The 7,500-nt window shown below is 36.6% G+C and overlaps 1 protein-coding gene across 3 annotated transcripts in view; it reads left to right on the forward strand.

The window, feature by feature from the left end:
* LOC115209514 (acetylcholine receptor subunit alpha-type acr-16-like) overlaps positions 1 to 7,500 on the forward strand; it is a 619,054-nt gene that overhangs the window by 112,724 nt on the left and 498,830 nt on the right. For all 3 annotated transcript variants that reach the window (XM_036501210.1, XM_036501209.1, XM_029777942.2), the window contains exon 2: positions 5,870 to 5,950. The gene's annotated coding sequence lies outside the window, so the exon portion shown is untranslated. The remainder of the gene's footprint in view (positions 1 to 5,869; positions 5,951 to 7,500) is intronic.

The raw sequence follows: 7,500 nt of genomic DNA on the forward strand, positions 1-7,500 counted from the left end.
AAAGAGAGATACTGTGAAAAATCATAATTTTGAGTAATTAGATTACTGTTCACAAGTTTGGTCTTCAAAATCATCTGGTTTCATAGTAGGAATTGAAATATTACGAAGAAAATTCACCAGTAAAATAACATTGGTTAAAAACCTTAATTACTGGGAACACATGAAAGTTCTGCCTCTCTACTCGCTTGAACGTCGAAGAGTTCTCTATACGTCTGGTAAATCTTGGAGAAGCATATCCAAATTTCGGCTTTAGAGAGAATTTTAATGCACGAAGTTTTAGACACTGACAGCCTCCAAATATATTATCTTCGAAATTACTAGCAAAAATACATTATTTTACCAGTCTGATGTTTAGAAGGCCTTCATTGTTCAAATGCCTCCCTAAATAAATCAGAAATATTTAATAGACCCTACTGATCATTAAAAAACCTATTTGGATAAACTCCTAACGATGATACCGGACCGGCCATTCAAGGAAGTTCAGCAGCTACAAACTCAGACCATCTTTCAGCCATAAAGCGTCAACAAAACTGAAAGAAATAATTCGAAAATTATTTCAGTTCTGCATGGTCTACATCCTTCAAGAAACTTCAGTTTTTATGTCAAATATTGTGTTGCGTTCTTTCAAAGTCCAAACATAACTGGAAATTATTGGTATATTCTAATTGTCTTTGCCACGGAAAGAATAACTATGGATGAAATATGTTCAACTCTACTCTGTACCATATCGGCATGTTTGTGGTCAGTAGCTAGATTTGAATTCGTCGATGAGACCTCTGTCTTGTAGATACTGTTTCAGTCTTTCATGCCTGGTTCAGAGCCGTTTCATTTTGCATGTGAAGATTTGAAGTGTATCACTTTCTGATTGCATTATATATAGATATACATAAACGAATAAAGTTCTTTACAATAAGGCTTGGTGTGACTATATATATCAACATATTTTCTTTTCTGTGTGTAGCAGATGGTTAGCGATATATTAAACCCTATCTTGATAAACGTTGGTTACAAGTCACTTATTTCAATTAGTTGCTTTGTGAAGATTTCTTTATTTTAATATTGGTTAGAAACTATTTGGACATTAGAAAACTATGAGTATGTGTGTTCATTGTGTATCGCAGTAGATTTTATTAATGTGTAAATGTAATCTTCGTTAGGACCACCATGTGGATCACATATGTAGGTAACCACGAGCAGAATATAATCTAAAAATACCATACTTAAGTTACGGGTAACAATTATTTAGGGGCTGAAATTATTACATGTTTGGTTAAATATTTACTACATTTTTGTAACGTACGTCATCGGCATAATGTGGTAAGATTAATATGTTATCTTTATACTGGGCTACATCCATGATCTTCGATTAAGTTTGTTTGTATAGGACATCAATATCAACGAGTTAGCATCTTTCTGACGAGGTCGAATGAACAGCTTGAGTAAAAGCTCATTGAAAATATATACTAGGATTTTGTTGAAAAATCAGAGATTTGAGAGAGATGTGATAAGAGTATCATTGTCGTCTTTTGTACATTTAGCTAATTTCAGAGTGATATAGGATAACATTTTCGAGATAGAAAGTATTCGAAACAGTCAACTTAGTAGATTCACAATAACATTTTATTATTAATATACTTCAGTACATATAGTGCTACAGTATGAAGACTCAACGGTATAAAAAATAATATAATATACACTTAGCTAAATAAGAAAAACATTTCGAGGCATACATATTGAAATAAAATTAAGTTATAAAGCGCTGAACCGTGTTCATTGTGTACCCCAGTAGATTTTATGCTTGAAGAGTCATTTTTGTTGCATTGTGATAAATCCTTATATTACATTAATGCTGAACATGTAGATATTTAGCACTATATTTATTGAGCCATCGTGGAGAGATGTCAACATAACATTTGTCAGAATGTTTAAGGTAATCAGAGGTTTGGCGTCATCGAACGAAAATATTATCATCGAATTTGCTTCTCTCAAATCAGGTAGGTCATCAATTTTGCAGACACACATTCAATGCCTCAATATACCTAAATATATATATATATAATATATACATACACACACACACACACACATATATATATATATAAAGAGAGAAAGAGAGAGAGAGAGGGAGAGAGATGTATGTATATATATATATATATATATATTATATATATATATATATATATATGTGTGTGTGTGTGTGTGTGTGTAGTGTGTGTGTGTGTGTGTGTGTGTGTGTGTGTGTGGTAGCGTATGTGTGTGTCTGCTTGCGATGGTATGTGTGTATGGTGGTAACTGTGTGTGTGTGTGAGGTCTGTGTGCGTAGTTTGTGTGTATGTGTGTGTGTGTGGCAACATGAGTGTGCGTGTGTTAAAGTCGCTCCGAGTAGTCAGCAGCTATATTGACAGGTGCGTGAATGGGGGGATGTGACAGTGTGCATGTTTGTTTGGAAGGGTCAATAGGGAATCAGAGGCAGAGGCAGTCTGAAGAGGGTGTGAGAATGGGTGGGTATGGTCGTGTGTGTGTGTGTGCGTGTGTATATGTTCGCATGTGTGCGTAGACGGAGTGGGTATGTGTATGTGAGTGTGTGTGCGTGTGTCTCTCTCTCAGTCACTCTCTCTCTCTATGAATCAGTAGGTCACGTAGGTGTAGGGGTGCGTTTGAAGGAGGGTAAGGGTGGGTTGGGGAAAATAGGGTGGGTGGTGGTGTCTAGCTGGAAGTGACGGAATGCCTTCCAACGTAGGGGTTTTATGGATGGGTGGCAAAGGAGGGAAAGGGGAGGGGGTCGCTGTAGGGAAGGAGAGAGGGCGATAGTGCGATCGATTTGACGAGCGCAGGCAAGGGCAGTTTGGACAAGGTTAGAAGGATATCTGCAACGCATGAACAAGAGAACCAGGTATTGGGATTGGGTATCAAAATTCTGGTCCCGGCTGCACAGGCATCAGAAGCAGAGGAACTGGGAGTAGGGGATGGCCCGTTTAGCGTGGGAGGAATGGGAGGAGGAAAAGTTGAGGAAGAGGTGGGAGTCCGTGGATTTAAAGAAGGCAGAGGTGGTGAGAGAGTGGGTGAGGGGATCGATGAAGAGAGAGAGAGAGAGAGAGAGAGAGAGAGAGAGAGAGAGAGAGAGAGAAAGTTTACGGAAGTATCAGAAATGGTAGAAGTGAATTCGAGAGAAGATTGGAAGTGAGAAATGAAAGAGATGAAATTGGAGAGCTGTTCGCGGGAGAGGGTGGTAGCACCTATACAGTCGTCTATATAGCGACTGTATAGCTCAAAGAGAGATAGCTAGAGTTGCTAGTTTTTTTTTTTAATAGCAAGGGAGAGAGCTGTATAGAGCGTTGCAGGCATTGAGGAGGAAAGTTGGAAAGAAAACGGGAGAGAAGAGAGAGAAGATGCTGGATGAAAGAATGAAATTCAGGCATGATGAGATGTATGTGTAGGGGTAGGTGTCGGTGATGGTGAGTAGGAGTAAAAAGGAAGGGGAATGGAAGGAGACTGACGTAAAGTGAAGGGAAGAGAAGTGAGGAGGAAGGGTTACGGACAAATTATAATGATTCACAATCAAAAGTGCAGAAATGGGAATCTTATTTTAATAGATGCACAAGTACATAGCTATGTTTATGCATGTATGTTTCTTTAAATGTGTGAGCATTAATGTGTTGTATGTATGCATGTATTTGTGTCCATTTGTATGCGCTTGTTCAACTTTGTATAGATGTTTATATGTGGTTATCAATGAGTACGTCTGTAAATATCCGTGAGTACGAATGAAACAGAAAATGGACATCGCATATTAATATAAGAAAGGCTTATCTGAAACTACTGTTTTGCTTTTATTTGTTTTCCATCTTTTCATTTCTCCTTTCATGCTCTTTCTCTCCGTTTCATCTTAAATTGTTTCCAGTAAACAAACAAGAGGACATTAACTAAGAAACAAGGCCCTATCATCCTTATCTCACTTACAATAAGATTGTAGAATCACATACAGCCTTCCGGGAAATATCTTGGTCACACTGATTGGATTCGTAAAACATAAGACCTTATATAAGCATGCGTTGCTTTCGTATGTTTGTATATATGTATGTATATATGTATGCATGTTTGTACATTTACATAAATGTATGAATTTATGTATGTATTAATATATACGAGGGGTTCTCAAATGTTCCCGGCTTTACAGGTATCAGGTATCGGTAAAAACTTGGTTGGAGGCCCAAACTTCCCTGTTTGCTTACAAGGCTTAGAAAATTGAAAGACTGCTGTAAAACGTGTGTGAATCCCAGAGTGGAATACGTTGAATAAAATCATAATTAACTGATCCTGTATTTTCTTTTACGCAAAGCCAGGAACGTTTTCTGCACCCCTTCATATGTATGCGTGTGTGTGTGTGTGAGTGTGTGTGTGTTTGTGTGTGTTTGTGTGTGTGTGAGTGTGTGTGTGTGTGTGTTTGTGTGTGTTTGTGTGTGTGTGCATGTGTGTGTAAAGGTGGCTTATTTGAAACTACGTTTTTGGTTTCATTTGTTTCTTATTCTTACATTGCTTTTTCATAATTTTCACTTACAAACACACACACACACAAACGTAGACACTGGCACACACACGCATGCACGCACACACATTCTCACACACACTCACACACACACACACACTGACACATATATGTAGGGTAATGAAAGGGATTACCATACAAGCCGCGTCCTTCTGGACAACTGCGAATTCTGGCCCTACGGAATTGTATGTATGAAGATGTTTTATTTTCAAGGAGAATATTATACGTACAAGATGAAACCCTCGGTCAAGTATATTAGTTACACGGTGAATCTGTGTGAAAGTCATCGATGGATAGCGAATTTGTAATCATGTAAGAATTGCCGATTTAAAACTTGGGTAAAAAATCTGTGTATATTTGTAGGTAGATATATGTATGCAAGTATATGTGAACAAGGCGGCGAGCTGGCAGAAACGTTAGCACGCCGGGCGAAATGCCGCTACGTTCTGAGTTCAAATTCCGCCGAGGTCGACTTTGCCTTTCACCCTTCCGGGGTCGATTAAATAAGTACCAGTTACGAACTGGGGTCGATATAATCGACTTAATCAGTTTGTCTGTCCCTTCTGTGTTTAGCCCCACGTGGGTAGTAAAGAAATAGGTATTTCGTCTGTCTTTACGTTCTGAACTCAAATTCCGCCGAGGTCGACTTTGCCTTTTATCCTATCGGGGTTAATAAATTAAATACCAGTTGCGCACTGGGGTCGATGTAATCGACTTAATCCCTTTGTCTGTCCTCGTTTGTCCCCTCTATGTTTGGCCCTTGTGGGCAATAAAGAAATAAGAGTATGAATACTGGTAGAAATATATATGTATATATATAGACAGATAGAAAAATGCATGTATATATCTGTCTATCTATCTATAAAATATGTATGTATACACGCCTATGTTGGAACGAATGTATGCATGCATTTACTTGCTTACTCGCATCTGTATGCTTTAACTTATGTATGTGCGCATATATAACTGTTTGTGTGTGAATACGTGTGTTTATGTACCCTTTACAGGTGATTAACCGGGTATGTTTTATATATTCTCACTACTCCTTTAATGGCTTCTAATCATAATTTATTAATTAGATTTGTCCTTTCTGATTTTGTGAAGCCCAGCTTCTCAAGATTGCCGATGATGTAGTCAGTTACACAACACACAAACTTCCAATAATTACAAATAATTTCAGGAATGGCTCTAAAATTACAGTATATAACGATTCATAATTACTTATGCGTAGATATTTATTTCTTTATATCTTTCATATGATTATGTTAACATCTGTTCAATAGCAAAATTCCTGCAATGGGTATACTTTCTTTTCTTCTGTAGATCATTATGTCTGTTCTGCCGCACCAACATTTTTCAGTGGTTATGACAGGAACTATGCATCAGTACTGTTTCCTATTATGGGTAAGTATGTCTTGTATATTACTATAACCTATATTGTTATCTTCGGGTGATCCTTTGTACAGATTGCAAATGCATCGTTTTTGCCATTGCATCATGTTTTATAGAAAGAAAATATCACGGTGACATTTTTTGTACTGCTGATTATGATATGGTCACTACTCCTGTATTCATTATACACTATCTACATCGTTTGTCACATTTAGATAATGTACTTGCATTCTAATTGTTATACTATAACAAATATTCTGAATTTAATTTCCTGCGTGGGATGGCAAAAGCTTACTTTTGAGTGTGAGTACAAATATAAAGGTTCTCGGTTACGATAGACTACATAGTAATATAGATGTACTGATGTTCATTCTGAAGAATTTTTCTGACAATAAATATGAATAGCCTTCATTTGATAAATAGGCAGTATGATGCTCTCTTCTTGTAGAATTATGCAACATTCATTGATATGCATCCTTGTTCATCGGTTAGAGAATACTTTGAAGAGTGTTTTTAGAACTCGAAGGATGCTATTCAATTCATGTATATAGACTATATTCAACAATTGAATTCTATGCATAGTGGTCTTTAGATGTTCTTTCAGAAATATGATTATACAAATTCTTTTTAAATCGGTATTAAAACGCGGCTTCATTGCTTTCGTTTGGGTAGGGGTGGCCAATATTACGAGTGATATTGGCATTTCTGGTAGGAGTTAATATTTTGAGGGGTTTTGACATCATAACCCAGATCTCATACAGCATATAATGAAGTTGCCCAAATGTTGATGTGACTGCAGTAAACATTTGATAAGCTACTGTTCTACTGATTGTAGGAAACTCTAAGGTTCTCTCATTATACCTTCCCTATTAGGGTGCAATCCTATGATATATTTTCATTCATATATATATATATACTCGCAGCCTTCATCGCCCGATACATTTGAAAAAAATGTTGATTGTCTGACTCGTTTTGCAACGAGAAGCATTTATCTGAATCAAGTTCCAGCCTGGTATCCTTCGAGATTGTCGTTACCAGGTCAAAGGTGTTCTTGGTATCATTTATGTTTTAGTATCTACTTTCAGGTCGTCTAAAATGAAGCTAAATTTCAAGCTGGTGTGTCTGTCCTCCCCTGATCCAATCGTGTATTTTTCAAGTTCCCTCACCAAATGGATACAAGTGAGACAGTAGGAACAATAAATATGAATTCATTTTGTAAAAATGTTTAGTTGAGTATATTATATGCTATACATTTGTCTAAAACTTTAGGGAATGATCTATAAATCATAGATGCTAAGATGAAACACGTGAGGTTTCTTGGCTGAGCATCGCAACTGTTTCTTTCTAAGAGAATTTTTATTTATTTTCATTTCGAAAACTTTTCACAAAGTGATTCTATAAATATTTTGGGATCGTCTAATAATATTTTCTCACTCAGGCAAAGAATTAAGTAAACAATAAAATATTGTCAGAGGAAGATATATACTCGTGACCGTACAAATTCTTTCAACAAATATATATAATTTCTTTTGATTTTTTTTCCTTTTATGTAATATTATAAT

The sequence above is a fragment of the Octopus sinensis genome, linkage group LG3, assembly GCF_006345805.1.
Source record: "Octopus sinensis linkage group LG3, ASM634580v1, whole genome shotgun sequence".
Classification (NCBI taxonomy): Eukaryota; Metazoa; Mollusca; class Cephalopoda; order Octopoda; family Octopodidae; genus Octopus; species Octopus sinensis.